The sequence below is a fragment of the Vanellus vanellus genome, assembly GCF_965231255.1.
Source record: "Vanellus vanellus genome assembly, chromosome: 7".
In the NCBI taxonomy this organism is placed as follows: domain Eukaryota; kingdom Metazoa; phylum Chordata; class Aves; order Charadriiformes; family Charadriidae; genus Vanellus; species Vanellus vanellus.
The window spans coordinates 9,850,607-9,867,298 of NC_138912.1; the positions used below are offsets into that span (position 1 = coordinate 9,850,607).

The window sequence follows — 16,692 nt, forward strand, 5'->3', positions numbered from 1 at the left end:
GACACTTGAGACATAGAGAAACTAAAACATTCAGATAATCTAATTTTAAGCTGATAGGTTACAGGCTCAGAGATTTAGCTGAACTTCACCGTCAGACTTTACTCCTTTAGAGTTAAAGGCGTGCCATCCAAAGAGCCCGGATATCTGTTGCAGAGCAGGGGTTGGAACATGGGTTATACAGATCCTAAATTAGTGTCCTGCCACTAATTATAATGGCTAGAGTCTGTTATTGACTTAGTCATGATACAGAGTTGCTTTATTGCACCATTGCTGCTGGTGGATGATACCTGAGAATATGTCCTCTAGCATGCAGTTGGTGTGGGCAGAGCCCGAAATAATATTTACTGTGTCAAGATGTGAAATGCCTGTGCAGAGATGAGCCTAGCTCCTAGCACCTCAGGGTTTTCAGACCCACAGCAGCTCACAATTTACATGTCCAGTAAGCTGGCTGGACTTCAGTCAGAAACATTTACATAAGCTGCTTGTAAAGGTATTTCTCTTTCTTTAGTTCCCTGTTCTGCCCCCACTGGTGACTCTAAAGGGTCACCTCTGCCACTGGGAAGCCTTGTCTGTGTTGCATATATCCAAAGGAAAAAGCTTGCAAGCAATTCCTTGCAGGAGAACAGAAATCAATTACTCAATCTTGACCTGCAATGCCGAATTGAGGCCAGTAAGACAAAGCACCATAATTAGCTTCACTTAAGAGATCAATCTGGAAATAGCAACTAGCAGTATTTGTATTCATTTAAATGGCTGTAAAGGCAGAACTGGAAAGAAGTTGCATCATTGGACCAGTGTTGAAAACATTTATTTACTCTCTAGTAAAGAGCGAAACCTTGTCTTTAGATCAATACCAGAAGATCTGACATGCAGAATATGTCAGGGTGCCCTCCACGCGTGAGTTTGAGAGCAGAATGTTGTGGCTACAGATTTCCCACTGCAGCATTTAAGACCTAGGGAGCATTTGCCCAAATCCTTGATCCAGTTCCTCATTTCAGCAACTTTAAAAATCCTGTTACCTTTTCTTCAGTTGGCATCAGGCCAATCTCAGGATGTCTGGATCTGAGAGGAAATTTCCCTCATAATAATTTAATTTGCTAGCACTTGGCTCTATTTCTGTCTCTTATTTTCTTTCTTTCTTTCTTTCTTTCTCATTGCATAAACTGTTTCCTTGGTTACAAGTTAGTAGTTAATACTCTTGTTTGGAAGAATTATAACTTCCATTCCAGAAATAGTGTTGCGTTGCAGACTATTAGATGAGGTTCACTCAAGGCAAGGCATTTACTGGGCTCTTGTTTAAATGGAGCTGCTAATTGAAATACTGGTTTGCATTGCCGACTGCCTTTGGTTCACCAGTATGGGCTGAATAACTGCTTAAGGCAAACAGTTGAAACGAGGCTACAAGAGGAGGAGGAGGTATTCAAAACTTTGAGCTTGAGTAGAAAAATTCAGCCACCACCTTTGAAGATTTGGACTGCAGAGTGGGGGGATGAAGAAGAAAATAGCAGCTCACATATTAGTTTGGCTATACTTACGGCAGAAATTACTGCTTGGAATATATCTTATCCTCTCTTCTTGATGCCCTTACAATCACATATTAGGCTTTTTTATTATCAATCTTGTATTTATATAATGCAGAATGATAGCAGCATTTCTTCGCTAAGGCATTTATAAAGGAGAGTAATATAGAAGGACTTCATGAAGTCATTGGACTTTTTCCTTAGAAATTCATTGAGGAAGGGGAGGAGACTGGTGCAGTAAATATGAGCAAGGTATCTGTTATGTTGCTGCATACACAGTAACCTGAAAAAAAGCATAATCCTGGCTGGGGAGATGTTAGGAATTGATCAGGAAGGGAAAAGAGAGCTCCAGAAAACACTGAGATAAAATAATGCAGACTATTCCCAGTGACAGTGAGAGTGATGTAGGTGTATGAGCAGTCAGTCCTTTGCAGGCCAGGAAAAGCAGGACAAGAATGGCATAAAGACAGAGGCGTGGGTAGAGAGGTATGTTTTCTCAGAAATGTTCTGATGAGCATCGCTCGTTTTAGAACAATATTACAAGGAGGACAATTTTCTCCTGCTAGAATGGGATGTGGGAGGGATATTTGAAGGCGCATAGTTTTGTTTGGGAACATTCTGAGTAATGCTTCCCATTTCAGACAGTACAGTTGAGACTCAGTCTTGCACTAGCTTACACCCGTGCATTTCTATTGGGGCCCCAAGCTCCCACAAGACACATCTGAAGAGAAAGTTAAACATTTTTTACGGAAGCCAAATGTGGAGCAATAAAACTTTTATTACGACAATGAAATCCACAATAAAGCTGACACAAACCTTTCCTGTTACTACCCAAGCTCTGCTCAGGGCTGTGGGATAGCTGATCAATTACCAGTACCTGGAATTTGGTCATCTTTGTCTACTCGTAATATCTCTAATTTGCATGCAGAGAGTCATTTCTGCTAGAAGTAATGGGAGTAGAAACAAATAACATTGGCTTCTTTTCCCGTCAGAAGTGCTTTCCCTGTGTTAGGTATGTGCTGTAGCAAAATGGAGATGTTTGTTGTTTATATTTAATATAGTCATTTGCATGCAAAGTCAAGCTACCTGGTTGATCTGGTTTCCCAAAACACGATTTGGCATTGCTTTCCTTTCATTCTTTTTGCTTGGATTGTGTTCTTTCTTGGATTAAAATAGCCCAGTTCTTCTTGCCTTGTGTGCTCATTGAATGTTTTACACATACTCATGTTCTTGGAAAGAAAGCCTTAGGCAGTTTGAAACACTTTGTGGCACTGAAACTGTGGAGGGAATTTTTCCTCGTCTTTTCATGGCAGCCTCAGTGGAAAGACGTGGTAGTTGATGTGAATGGCCTAAACTACTGGTTTATGAAAAGGCTGTATTAAAAAAAAATTATGGTGGCTTTTTAGATGAGCATAAAATGTGAACAAATACATTCGTATCATGATGAAAAGTGTGTGAGAACGCAGATTTATTTACAGGAGATAATATTCTTTTTGTCTGGGCTTAAATCATATTGTTTTGCTTTACAGTGGCCCATCCTCAGGAGCCTCACCACCCCTCTGAAAAGCCGGTCATCCACTGCCATAAATGTGGGGAGCCATGTAAAGGTGAAGTACTCCGTGTTCAGGCCAGACACTTTCACATCAAATGCTTCACCTGCAAGGGTAAGACCTTGATATTCATCTATTAGAAATGAGTCAATTTGTGCAAATGTACCTTGAACCAGTGATGAGAGGTCGCGCTTCCTGTGATCGGCCAGTTACAGGATATTCATGTTGCTCTGTCTCTGAAGGATTTGTGGGTGTGGACGGTGAAGAATGGGTGGTGGAATGGCTGAATCACACATGTACATACAGCAAGGTGATCAGCATCACACAGAACAAATTCAATATGCAAACTTCTACAATTTAATTGAAAAGAAAGATTATATGAGACATTTTACTGGGGGAGGGGAGGTAAATTTGCCACCACTGCAAGATTCAAAAGAGCATGTTCTGCTCTGAATACTTACATGCTCATTCTTTTTCTTTTCTGCTGTTTGCCGAGTACAAGCTACAAAACAGATAATAGTACCTGAAAGACATGAAAAAAATCTTAGCTTTTTAAATATTATTTTCAGGTTTATTTCAGGTTTTTATTTCATACAGTTCTATGTAGACAGTCAGTTTCAGATATTTCCCGAATAGTGAATTAGGCCATAATTAGACTCTGGCTGCTTTGGTGATTTATTTTTTTCCCCTGTTTATTTGGGAAACAATGGAACAACACTACATATGCAAGATGAAGTGTTTTATGGAGAATCACAAAACATAGGAAGAGAAAGTCTAGCCCTAGCAGCCACTCAGAAATCCAGTGTAAATAGTTGACTTGGTTTGTGTTGTATGTATTTCCTGTTATTTCCGTATATGAGGCGAGTGTATGTTGAGATTGTATACTGTGATGTGATGAAAAGAAATATAGCATTAGAATACTTAAGAAAATTCTGTCTTTTTGTAGTTTTTGTTCTAAGTGCTTTTTCAAGGATTTGGATAAATCTGATTTTTTTTTTTTTTAAACTGTTAATAGCAACCACTGCCCGTCATTAGAGATAGTTATGAAAATTAAGCTCCTTTTAACTGACTTGATTACTGAAAGTGAGCACCTGCATATAAAAAAAAAAAAAAAGCCACACAAAAAAACCCCTGATGGATACTGACATCCAAAAGAAACACACAGGGTGGTCACTGAGGGGTATGTCCTGGGGTGAGGGGGTCCTTGGCCACATGTTTTAGGAGAGGTGCCTTCAGTGAGCGAGAGGTGCAGAGGATTGTTAGAGAAGGGAAAGGAGCAGGAGACAAGGGATGTCTCTAGAGGCTGTGCTGACACCGTGACCCTTGGAAAAAGCTGAGCTGGAGCTTTTAAGCTGAGCGTCCAAAAGAATTTTCTTTACTTGGTTTTCTTGTGGTTGGATTTTGCTGACGTTCAAGAAATAGCAATATGCATGCCTACACGCCACGTATGTGTGCATGTCTATACGTAGATGCACACACACTTGCTGGGGGCCTCTCCTCCTGTGGGACGGGCTTCTCTGGGTGTCCCACTCCTTTGGGCCTGCCTGACTCTGCTTTGGGTCTCCCCGGCTCTCTAGGTCTCCACCTCCATGGGACCTCATCCTCTGAGCCTCCCACTGCTTCAGGCCACCCTGTGTGAGCCTCCATCCCTTTCTGGCTCCCCCTCGCTCATTCTCTCATGCTTTTGGGGCTCTCTGACTCTCTGGTCCTCCCCTTCCGTGGGCTGGGATTTTCTGGGCCTCCCCCTTTTATGGAGGCCTCCCCCTTTTATGGAGCCTCGTTCTCTTGAGGGCTCCACTTGTGAGCCTCCCACCCACTCTGGGCTTCACTAACTCTTGTTTTCAACCTCTGAGGGCTTTGAGTCTCTGAGCCTCAAAGATGCTGGGGGGGCATCCAACAGTTTTGGGCCACCACAACTCTCTACAAGCCTCTGTGATGTGAGCCTCACACTTTTTTATTGGCTTCCCATGCTTTCAGGCACTCTACTCTTTTTGGGCTCACTCACACGCACTTATCAGTCCTTCTCACTGGGCCTCCCCCTCTGTGGGCCGCCGTCCCCTGTGCCTCTCCCTTCCTTTCGCCCTCGGCCTCGTAATCCTGCAGACCTCCACTCTGTGAGCCTCTCCCGCTCTCTGGCCCTGCTGCTCACTGGGCCTGCACTCTGAGCCTCACCCTCAGATATAAGTATCTCTATATTTCCATATTTGTATTTATATTTGCCTAAAAGCCGTAAGGAAGCCGCATGGCAGGCAGCTCGGTTCCTGCTGAGCTCTGTCCCTGTCAGGAGAGGCCTCCTGCCAGCCCTGGTTCCGCAGAGGGGTTCTCAGACTTTGGGCTGTGGAGCTGCCTTGGGCATGGGGACAGCCCTGCCCGCTCCTCAGGGTGAGGACCTGGGGCACTCTCAGCATCTCCTGCTCACGCCACTGAGCCCTCTGTGACCACAACAAGGACTAGCCATGTTTTTTTTTTTACAAAGAAGAGGTTTAATGAAGCGATAAATAATTGTAAAGCTACTCTTTGTGAAGTCATCGCCTTTGAAGATGGGTATTCTGAAGCAGGAGGCATTCCTGCCTCCTTCATACAGTTTCTGTTTCATGGACAACAATGCAGAGCTGCCTGAATTAAGTAACTCTCTCTCTGCAGTATGTAGGACGAAAGGTGAGAATATGGAGAAATATATAGGCCCATGTGAAACACGGGAAGGGTTCCTCCTGAACAACCAGAACCTGGCACATTCGGTCCTAGCATAGCATAGGATAGATACAGTGAAAGGGTTTCAGGCTTGAGGTGAACGTGGTGGACCTGGTGGCGAACATGGAGAAAGGTGCTGGAGTTTCTCAGAATAACTGAGTAACTAAAACAGAATAGTGGTATCTATACTATGGATTTTTTTACTTCCTTTAAACGTAAGTTGTCTTTTCTGCAAGTCCACATCTAGCACGTATACTGCAGACCCAGACTTTGAAAAGTGCCTCAAGCCCAGTCCCTGAGTTTCAGTTAGGCTTTTCATGTTCCAAGTGTGGGTGGAAGAGTATAATAATGTGATTGCTATAACTCTGTCCTTCTGCTTCCTAAATAGATGTGATATAGCAGAAATTAGAAATACTATTTTTCCTATATTACTGAAGGTTTTTTTTTAAAAGGTCACTTGAGTTATTTGCAAGCTGAAAAATGAATGGCTAGAATCTAAGAAATTCTGTGTTTCTTACCTGTAGTTTTTAGTTAAATACAGCTAGATAGCTCCAAAAATACTTAACTTTCTCCTGGATATTGATCTGTGTCAAACTGGAATGATATCAGCCTGTCATGGAAGGCAGAGAGGAGCACTATGTGCGCTGTTCCCAAAACGCTTGGGGTAATGCCTATGTCTTTCTGTATTACAGTTTGTGTATTTCAAGCAGTACTTGATGTTGTATAATCCCTGAGCTGTTCAAAACCAGCAACAAGTTGTTTCTTTTACTTTTTCTGCCTGTAGTGAGTAGTTTTTACAGAAGACTGGGGTATTCTGTAATTATTACCCCTAAAGAATAGGGTATTTCGAGCAGCAGGCCAGCTAAGACTCTTTGAGTCATAAAGGAGAATGGTAATTCAGGCCAAGCATAAACAGCGTGCCTGGGACCTCCCGATAAAGCAAGGGGGCAGATGGAAGAGGGCTCTGGAATTGTTTTACTGCTGAATACGAGATTAATCTTGCTGGTTTGGGGTGTGTGTGTGTGTGTCTAATATATTCTTCCACTTGTTTTTTAGTTACTTACTCATACACTGCTTTTGTGCTTTGACTATTCTGTTGCAAGGCTGGGTTTACTAGGATTTATTTGCTTTTTTCTCCCTAGGGCACTCATTGTGGCTTCTGTTTATGGAGGTATTTCCAAGCTGATGACAGTTTAATATTCTGTAATATTATTGATCTCATGACTGCTTTCATGAAGATAACCAGAAAAAGGAGAGCTATAGAAATATTTCTCTCTGATGGAAATGAAACTATGATTTTCATCATTAGCTTCTTAAGGAAACTTTGAGCTTGTGGAAGGTGACTGGTTGTGTATGTTTGCTTATTGTTTAGGAGAGGGGGATAACAGTGTGGCTTCTGCCTGTTTGTACTATCTGCACATCCCAGTTTGAACTGAGAGGGCCAGTGCTGAATCTTAGAGACTTCTCTTGCTGTTCATTCAGACTGTGCCTTATTACTTGGATTTGCCAGCAAGTGAGTGTCATCGTTTTCATGTTCATTTGTCTTTCTCTGAGAGGAAGGAGAGGAGGGTGTGTCAGAGGTTGCTCCAAGTCCCATTTTGAATCTTATACCTGAGCTGCAGTGCTTGTTTATTGTTGGTCTCTCATATTTAAGTGAATGTACTTTTTGTTTAAACCATATAGCCATTTACTTATATTGCATGTTGTCTGACCATATAGTTCATACAAACGGGACACAGATGTTCAAGTAAGCATTTTTTTTCCTCTTAGTCTAAGGGGTTTTAATTTGACATGACTGCAACTCTACAGGAGGTGGAGTTAGACCCCCTCGGCTTATACAGTATGTTGTTAGCCAGAAGAAACCACTCCTGATACTGGGACCAGACCGTATCAGACAACCAAGCCACCTGTAGACGCAGCTTTCTCCGTTCTCCATACTAAAGTTTGCCCTTGAGACTTCAACTCACACGTCTTCAGTGTGAAAGACTTGAACAAGCGCATACTTGTCTGACTGCTGTCATACCTACCGAAAATGTTTAAACTTTTACCTATAGGCTTAGTCTGATAGTCTAGTGAAGATGTGGAAAAAAATCTATTTCCTCACAAAGTTGCCACGCTAGTTATATAGTAGCAGGGTTTCAGTGTGAATCTGTCCTTATTTTGCTCTGTATGGGATTCCTCTCTTTTTTTTTTTTGTGTTGCCTTCCATGCTCTCAACGTTGTGTTTACATCATACTGTTCAGCATGTTTGATGTAATCGTAATCCTTCTTCCCTAGGTTATGTCAGAGACACATAAGCATTCTATGATTGCTTGGCATGTGTCAGTGGTGGTTGTTGCGCTGCAGGAACACGGTGACTTAAGCCTCCGTGCTGCAGCAGCCAGCTCAGGACACGCTCATGTGTCACGTAATGTGATCAGACAATCATCTTCCCCTGTAGTTTGGTGCTCTGTCCATCTCTGGAATCTTCCTCAGAACACAGCAACTGCTTCCTAACAAAGGTGACACGTAAAACCTCCACTGATTGACGTTTTCCCATACCCCCATGATAAGGTGCGCAAGCTGTTGCACCCTGCCTGTTGAGAACCAAGTGTATACAGCTGGTTTGTCCTATCTGCCTGGCAAGGCTGGCTAATTCTATTTGTGACTCCAGATAAAAGCTGATAAAAAAACCAAAGAGCTGAAAATGGTGTGGCCTGTCCCCCAGAAGGTGAGCTCTGCTGGCCTCCCGATAGGCAAAGAATCTCAGGCAGTCAGCAGCTGACTCGGAGCTGGAGTTAATATGGGAATGGTGGACAGGGGAGGGATAAGAGACATTTAGGAGTGCAGCTCCAGGAGCGCTATTCAGAGCAGTTGTCTTTGGCTGTTTTATAACAAAGTCACTTAGCTTGCTAAGGAATGACGCTGTTGTGTGTTAAAAGTGCAGGTTTAATTGGATTCTGTGTTATCTCCAATTGTAATAAATAATTTTTAATTTTACCAGGACTATGCTGCTTTTACCACACTGAATTGTTGATGGTTACCAGGCAATGGAAGGAGCAAGCTGAGAGGAGGGAGGGTTAGATGAGGAGTTTGGAGCAAGAACAGACTGAGCTAGAGCCCTCATTGTTTTACTTTTTGTCTTTAATAAGCATTAACATTAACAGGAATGAATTAGTAGCTTATAAAGAAGTAAAAAGTTTTTCTTGTAAGCATCTATATACATGAATAACTTCTGGTAAAACGAAGACTATTCACTGCAATGTCTTTTACAAATTTAAATGTGTGTGGGATCATTATGATGTGCGTGAGCAGAGATTTTAATAACTCAATTTAAATTGTGATCTGATACAAGTTTCTATCATAGTCAGTTGATTACAGTTCCTTTTACCCTATTGCATGTACTAGGAGAGGAAACATTGAGGCTACCAAAATTGCTGTAATAAGAATTTATTGTTAAGCCTGTGATTCATCTTCTCGGTTAGAGGCAAATGCTAGTTTCAGTACAGTTCATTGCTTAACAGAACAGTCTTTAAGCTTTCACAGTAACAATGTAAAAGTTTACATAGTTTGATTTTGGTACACATACAGATAGGTTGCATTATCTTAACAAGGTAATGTAATATTTGTGGTAGGAGTATTTCAAATAGTAGACAGTGCCCCTGTTTTTGATATCGAATATAAAGTGGAAAGCATAGTTAGCTTCCATATGGTAGCCTAAACTAAAAAAAAAAAAAAAAAAAAAAAAAACCAACAAAAAACCCCCTCATAAATTAGCAATCCTGCCATGAGAATATGGGTGGTGTCCTAAAATTTTCTAGTCTTCACTATGTGGCATAAATGTCTGTAATTTGATTAGGCTATGCCAGGTGGAAATGTTTCACTGTGTATTAATGTTTTACATGTTATAGTGATATCAGATATCAAAAGGCAATTAACAGCTAATATTCTTGCTAATTATAAGGCAAAGCCAAGTCTTGGCACACAGGAAGCGTTGCACACACCCAGAGTATCCCACAGAGAAGAAACTCTTAGCTTTTATTAAAACATTGGTATAGATTAGCAAAAAGCAGTTTCTTAATTATGGAACAAATGTGCTAAATTTCCTCTTTTGGGTTAGTTGTCTTTCAGGCTTATTTAGGAAAGCACACATCAATATGTACTTCCAGAATCCTTTGTGGTATGTTTAGGTTCCAGGCATGGGTCTGTTTCTTTTATCTGATGACTTTTGCAAGGCTACGTAATCCGTAGCTCAATGAGCTTGACAGGGAATGGGGAGGGTTCCTAAGTTTAGATTTCGGGATGCTCTGTAGTCTTTGACTTTGAACTGGATCTTCCTCCCTTGAAGGACTGGGAAGAAGTTAGGGTCATGTAAGCAGACACTGTATCAACAGGCTGGAATGTGTTTTAAATCATTAGTTCTTTGACCTTTGATCTGTCATCAGATTCCTTCAGTGGCGGGAGGAGGAGGCTGCAAACTGGCTGCTGGGTAGTTAGAGCTATTCATAGTTCACTGTCAGTGGATGGAAAGTTTAAATATGAGAGCATTTTTGTAGTAGATATTCAGTGCACTGTTTTAAAGATTTCTGCATTTCCACAAATACTTCTGAAACAGAGGCTGATCTCTGGACATGGTAACGTAACTGGTGGATAGAATGTGCTTCTTCCTGAGCATCAGGAAATTATATGAGGTCCCTTGAAGATCTGAATCACTGAACCAAAGAGCCTTCTTTTATGTAAAAGCTCTCCAGGATTGTAATTCTCTTTCAATGCACCATGGTTTTGCTTGGCAGCTTGTGAACTCCCTTTTTCAGCTTGGTTATTGAAACAGCCTTTAACATTATTAAGTCTTTTGATTTTTCTCAAGAGTGTTTGTATTTTCATTTTTTTTCCTAAACCTGAGTGTCTCAGCTTTCATTTAAAGGGTATTTCTAATCATTAAAATGTAAAACATTGGAAAATATGAACCTGAAGTGATCTAACAGCAGAATACAAATAAAAAGAGGCAGAAATGTTACAATATCCTGGTTTGGATGGTCAGGACTTTGGGGATCTGACTCAAGATCTTGAAGGATTACAACACTGCATCCTTTATGGTAGAAAGTCCCATGGAAGGGAATGAGGAAGAGTAAGTTGAGATTTTAAGAGTGAAAATGAAAGAGAAGTACTTGCTGCTGAAGAGACTAGTACACAAATCAAGTGAAAAAGCGAAAAGGGGGGCACACTGTTATCTGTGTGCACAGGGAGACCTTATGAGGAACAATGAGAACATGTTTAAGAACAGCAAATCAGGTTTGAACAGTTTAGAAAATCCAGGGAGCAATGGGATTCTGCTGTTCCTGGGAAGCTAACAGAGGTTAAAATTTCTCCCATGACAGGAAATGGGATTCAGATGTGAATTCATGCATTCAGGTAGCCTGATATGAGAGCAAGCCTCGGTTGCAGCTGTGAGAGTAAATGCCATTTCTATATTTGCATATCTCAGCTGCTGTGTCTTGAAGCTTGTTCTTTTTCTTGCAGTGATTCCTGTTGGCATTTCACTTCAGGTTCAGGTAAGGGCCCGGGAAGTTTTCTGTAAGATACCCAGGTTTCTTGCAAAACGATCCTGACCCTCCCATAACCCGTAAGCAGCAGGGAGAGCTGTGTCTCTACTTGTTTTCAATAGCAACGTCCTTTTTTATTTGGGTCTTTTTTTCCAAAATATTTTTTCTATTTGCAGATACAACACTGAATTGTTAATTTTTGCTTCAGATGTTGACAGGAAAAAAATCCCAAGCAGTTTCATCCCATTCTAAAGTGGATCCTTGTTTTGCTCATGGGGTTTTAGTGTTATTAATGGCAATTGGGTGACACTGATCTTGGTTTAGTTGGGCCTGAAGTCTCTTTCAGTGACCAAACATTTGACAGGAAATGAAATTAATTGCACTACTTGGCTGATGTTGATGAATGCTGACAGATGCCATGTCAGATTTTAACAAGCTACTGGATCCCTTTGAAAGTCTAGGGCCAGCAGGATGCTTTACAGGTGTTTGATGAGTGGGGCAGAGCATCCTTATGAGAATACAGAAAGTTGCTTGAGTTTGTTGTCAGTGTATCCTTCATTTGCCTGGCTCGTTTCATAAGTCTATGGGTGAGGTAGATTTGTTTTTGTTCTATTCTTAATCCTTGGTTTGCTTATTTATAATCTTTTTTGGAGAGATCTCTCATCTAGATAGTTACAGCCAAGCTATCCCAGGCTAAACTTTGACATTTTTCCACTGATTGCATTTTCTTCAAGGTTCATTTCCCACAGACCCATAAATGACTTTGATCTCCACCTAGTGCTTAGTTTAATGTGAGAGGTGTTTTAAATGGTTGAATGATTCTTGCCATTTTTTCCATCCTGGTGCACAAAACATTGATATTTTAGTTTGGAAGCTGTCACATTGCTACATTATATCTGGCTGTTTTTTGCTTGCTGTTGAGCTCAGGTACTAGCTATTGTCTGTTAGCTTGCTAGAAAGACTGAAATATGTGCATGTCAGGTGCAGGCAGGCAAGTTTTCCTGTGCAGTATTGTTTGTATCTCCAGCGGTACGGGGAAAACCGAAGAAAGCTGACCTCATAGGACTAAAGGCAGTGTCATGGCGTTGATTAGGAAGTTGATTAAGTTAACTCTCAGCTCATCTGAAACTCAGTCATCATGAGCGGTTTCAGTTGAGTGAATGCTTGCATTAAATGCTTAGGAGTTTCACTCAAGTACCCCACTGGGAATTACTTGTGCCATAATGACAGTGGCACTCATTAGTCATGCAGGCAGGATGTTTGAAATGTTTTTCATTTGAGAAGTTTTTCAAGGGAAGAGGAGAAGGGATTGGCTGGAGGCTAGAGGATGCTTCTCATGGGGATCCCAGAGCTGTTTAGGGGAAAAGGGGAGAAATGCAGTCTTATCATTTGTTCAGGTGGTAATTTAGCTGCTAAACCTTTCTTCCAGCTGGTAACTAGATAACAAAGCAGATCTCAACGTTACTTGTATTTGTTCCATGTATATAAGGGTCTTTTGACTTCCCAGGATTGTTTCTAAAGCCAATCTGTTGAAATGAGAAGAGATTCCAGAACTGCTGGTAATGCTGGACGCAGTTCCAAATAGCTTGGGTCAAAACACATCTCTCATCAGTGTATGGCAAAAAAAATCACCAGTGACAGGAGTGTGACAAAGAGTTTTCAGGATCTGTGTTACAGCTTTTGCAAAAAGCTGTATGCAATTTCTTAATGGTGCTTTGTAATCTTTCTGCAATGGTAGTGCTGCAGCATAGCTTCTGAGATTTACCCTTCTCATGTGGTCTTCTGATGATAATTGGACGTACATTCACTCTTTAAATGATTTAAGGAACCGGAGGTTATACCTTCAAGAAAAGTGTTGATAAGAGGAGTTAAACAAAGGCAGAGAAAGACTTAACTTAGTTCATTTGAAATGTTGAAACTTTAAACTTTAATAAGAACACGAACCTTGCTTTCATCAATACAGGATTTGTTAAGCTCTCTCTTAGGCAAAAAAAAAAAGAAAGATTTTTCCTGTGTATTTGTTTAGATGTAGATGATAAACTGAAACATTGCCAAATTCCTTTCTTCCTTCAAACAAGAAATCCATTATGTCCTAAGAAATAAATGTTGTATGAATATTTCCCTGCTTGAGAACAGCACCATTATTCTATGAAGCTTAGAAATACAAGAAAGAAATAAAACCCCAACAGGAAATTGAGTTTGCACCTTGTTTAATGCATGGTGACAAAGCAGATCATTAGACTTTTCTTAATGAATAGCATTCACTTATGCAAACTGAGAGCCCACGTTCATAGTGTCTGTTTGTGTGGTTTTGTTTCTTCAGCGTTGAAACAATTTTTACTTAGGGCTTGGTTTTTCAACTCTCACTGACAATAACCCCATGGAAATCCTACATAATGCTCAGTAGGATCAAATCCTACTTCTGTGCACTTTGAAAAAAAATCTGATCTCTTCATTTTCATCATATCCGTTAAAGCTTGGAAGCGACTCAAGAATGATCTGAGTCCCTTGGAGATCACAGGCAATTGGATTGCTCTTGAGCAGCTCCCCTTTGTTGTAACAGTCTAGGCTTGCATGCACAGACCCTGCAGCTTTGAGAGCTGACAGCAGCACTGACAGTATCTCCAATCTTTTTGTGCTCCAGGGATTCAAAATAGTAGCCCCAGAGAGTTGTTAAAGAGAAAAGGCCTGTAGGTCTGTGTTTTCTGTACCATGAGAGGCAGGACTGTATTCCAGCTTATTCCATTCGGAAGAGAGGCAGGATGGTCTGTTTAGAATATGAAATCATTTGATATATGGACTCAGAAAAAGACTGAGTTCTTCCAGGAGCTGTTGAATATAATGGTTTTCTTTTTTTTTTTATTTAAAGAAAAATGCTGATTTTTTTTTTTTTATCTTCTCTCTATGTTTGTGGTCCTTCAGGGACTAGAAATGCTCTCCACTGTCTCCTGTTTCAGAAGGGAGGTTCTGGTCATGTAAAAGGTCATGTATTCTTCTATCATATTGAGCAGGAAGGCTTCTTGGGGAAATGTTGTTCTCCTATAGAACGATTTTCATGTGATGGATGTTTACAGAATACCTCTCTTTGCTGCCTCAAGCATGATTTATGCATTGCTGTTGGCTCCACTAGTTAATTCTTTTGAAGTTGTTTTTCCCATCAGTATGGGAAAAAAAAAAAGAACGTATTTTGATATTTCCTATTAACTGTCATCAGTTTGGTATTCATTTTTCTTTGATGACATGATATTTGTATTATAGCAATTACCTAGATCACACTATTGGGATTTATTGTACATATGTAGTGATCACAGCTGGTGTCTCTTCATTGGCTCTGCCGTTTGTGGCATGAACACTGCTGGGCAGATGGTCTTTCTTTTTAATAAAAACAATCACAGTTCGGCCATATTTTCTGTGGTATTTCTACACTGGTCATAAATATGTGTGCTAAGGCAATGTATTTAAGCTTGAGGGGATTTACTGTCAGAACCATGACTTCTGCATAGTTGCAAAAAGGGGAAAAATAAAAAAGCTGTTTAAATCCCTTCCTTGTTTGCACACCACATTGTACACCAAGTGTGGATGCAGTCATGTTCATCCTTTCTGATTTGATCTCTGACTCAAAGTGAAAGCAGCCTGCTGGAACAGCATTTTTCCAACTATGGATGTTAACAGTCTGGGTGACCCTTGTTTTGCCCATGTAGCTTAAAGCTGTGATTAGTGATGAGAACACATGTGCTAAATTGTCTGCAAAAATCCGTTGCAATGTGGGGTTGCCAGGACTTGTCTTTAATTCTTGCAGATTGGTGTGTGCTCCCTGCTGTGAGTACACCAAAGATGATGGATCTGCTGGTGGTTCACATCATAAGCAGTTCTGTCTGTGCCTGAATTCATGACTTGCCAGTATGAGAGATTTTAACTCATTCTCAGTTATTGACAAAAAGAATAAAAGGTTGGGTGGAAAGGAGACTTCATAAAGAAAAAGGCAATACAGGGAACTTCTTTTAAGTAATAGTAATTACTGTTTTTGAAAGAATTGCCAGATAATTTTATCCCTCATTTTCATCGCTAGGCTTGAATCCCTGTGGCCATGCAAAAGGGATAGAGCTTAATAATTGTGAGTGCATGAACACTTTCATTCAAAGTTTGTAGTGTTTTTGCAAGCGATGATCTGCCACAGACCTCTATATGATATGTTGAAGCTGGATTTTTAGAAGAAGCTAGAACAGAGGTTGGATTGAAAGTTACTTTTGATCATCCTACCCTATTAGACTCATTGCCTAGGCAGGTAAAGAGAGCCATAATGACTAAACGAGTTTTTCAAAAGGTGACTCATTGGTAGAACTGGGGACCATAGTGAAGAGCCATAGAGTTCATATATGCAGCTTCTGAGGCAGAGCCAGCAGCATGCTGGGTGCCTTCAGCTTGAAGCTGAGATATATATAGACTTGGACATTAAAGCTACAGGCTGAATTACAAACTAAAGGAGGTTAGGAAGAAACTTTTGCATAGACACATGAGTACTCCATAGCTCTTTATGAAATTTAGCAGCTTCTGAAGCATCTAGTAATGACCACTCCATGACAATACTCCAGTTCATACAGCGTCACCACAGGATCTAACAGTCTGAATACTGACATAATCCCTAGCAACTTTTACGCATTAAAGTAGAATTCTCAGTTACTCCATCATCTGATTGTAAGGATCCACCAAAGGCAGTTTAGAAAAGCAAACCTATTGTGAGTGGGCTTAGGTTTCGCCTCTGGATCTCCAGTGGAAAACGTCTAGATGGTTGCCAACTCAGGAAGAGTCTGAGGTGAAGTGGTGATGTGGTATTTTCTGCCTAATGGTTATATGACGTTGTACTGTTAGTTTGAAAATAATATTTTAAACAAAGTGGCGATCAGTAGAAGAAAAAGGAAGAATGAAAGAGTTGTTTTTTTTTTTTCTGTAGGTGTACCTGAAAACCAGCTTAGAGCATTTTGCAGCATTATAATAGAGCCTTAACAATAGTTCTCTGTAATTCTCCTAAGTCACTGATAAATGAGTTTTGGCTGCTTGTGGATTTAATGCCACCATGAAATGTAATTTGTTTGCACATGAAATATTAACACTGCTCTGTGCAGAAATGTGAAACCGGAAAACTGCTAGCACTGATACTGCTTCAATTGTAAGTTGCATTTTTAGTGCATTCTGCTATTGTTATTCTATTAATTACTGTTACAGTAACACTCATTAGACTTCTGAGGCTTGGCAACAGTCAAACACAGATAATTAGCAATCCCTGCCCCAAACACCTTGCAGTTTTAATTTTCAAGACAGGTAGCTAATAGAATATTAGCCCATTATAACAGGGCAGAGAATGAATGTTGTGCATAACATTGTGCTTGGAATTTGTGGCGGAGAGATGAA

The 16,692-nt window shown here is 40.6% G+C and overlaps 2 protein-coding genes across 3 annotated transcripts in view; both read left to right on the forward strand.

The window, feature by feature from the left end:
* LOC309674166 (uncharacterized protein) overlaps window positions 1-3,097 on the forward strand; it is a 113,470-nt gene extending 110,373 nt beyond the window's left edge. The window contains exon 5 of the mRNA XM_082486138.1: window positions 3,050-3,097. The gene's annotated coding sequence lies outside the window, so the exon portion shown is untranslated. The remainder of the gene's footprint in view (window positions 1-3,049) is intronic.
* A 16-nt stretch (window positions 3,098-3,113) lies between these two features.
* The window catches only part of ABLIM1 (actin binding LIM protein 1), a 106,798-nt gene continuing 93,219 nt past the window's right edge, over window positions 3,114-16,692 (forward strand). For both annotated transcript variants that reach the window (XM_082486134.1, XM_082486133.1), the window contains exon 1: window positions 3,114-3,184. The gene's annotated coding sequence lies outside the window, so the exon portion shown is untranslated. The remainder of the gene's footprint in view (window positions 3,185-16,692) is intronic.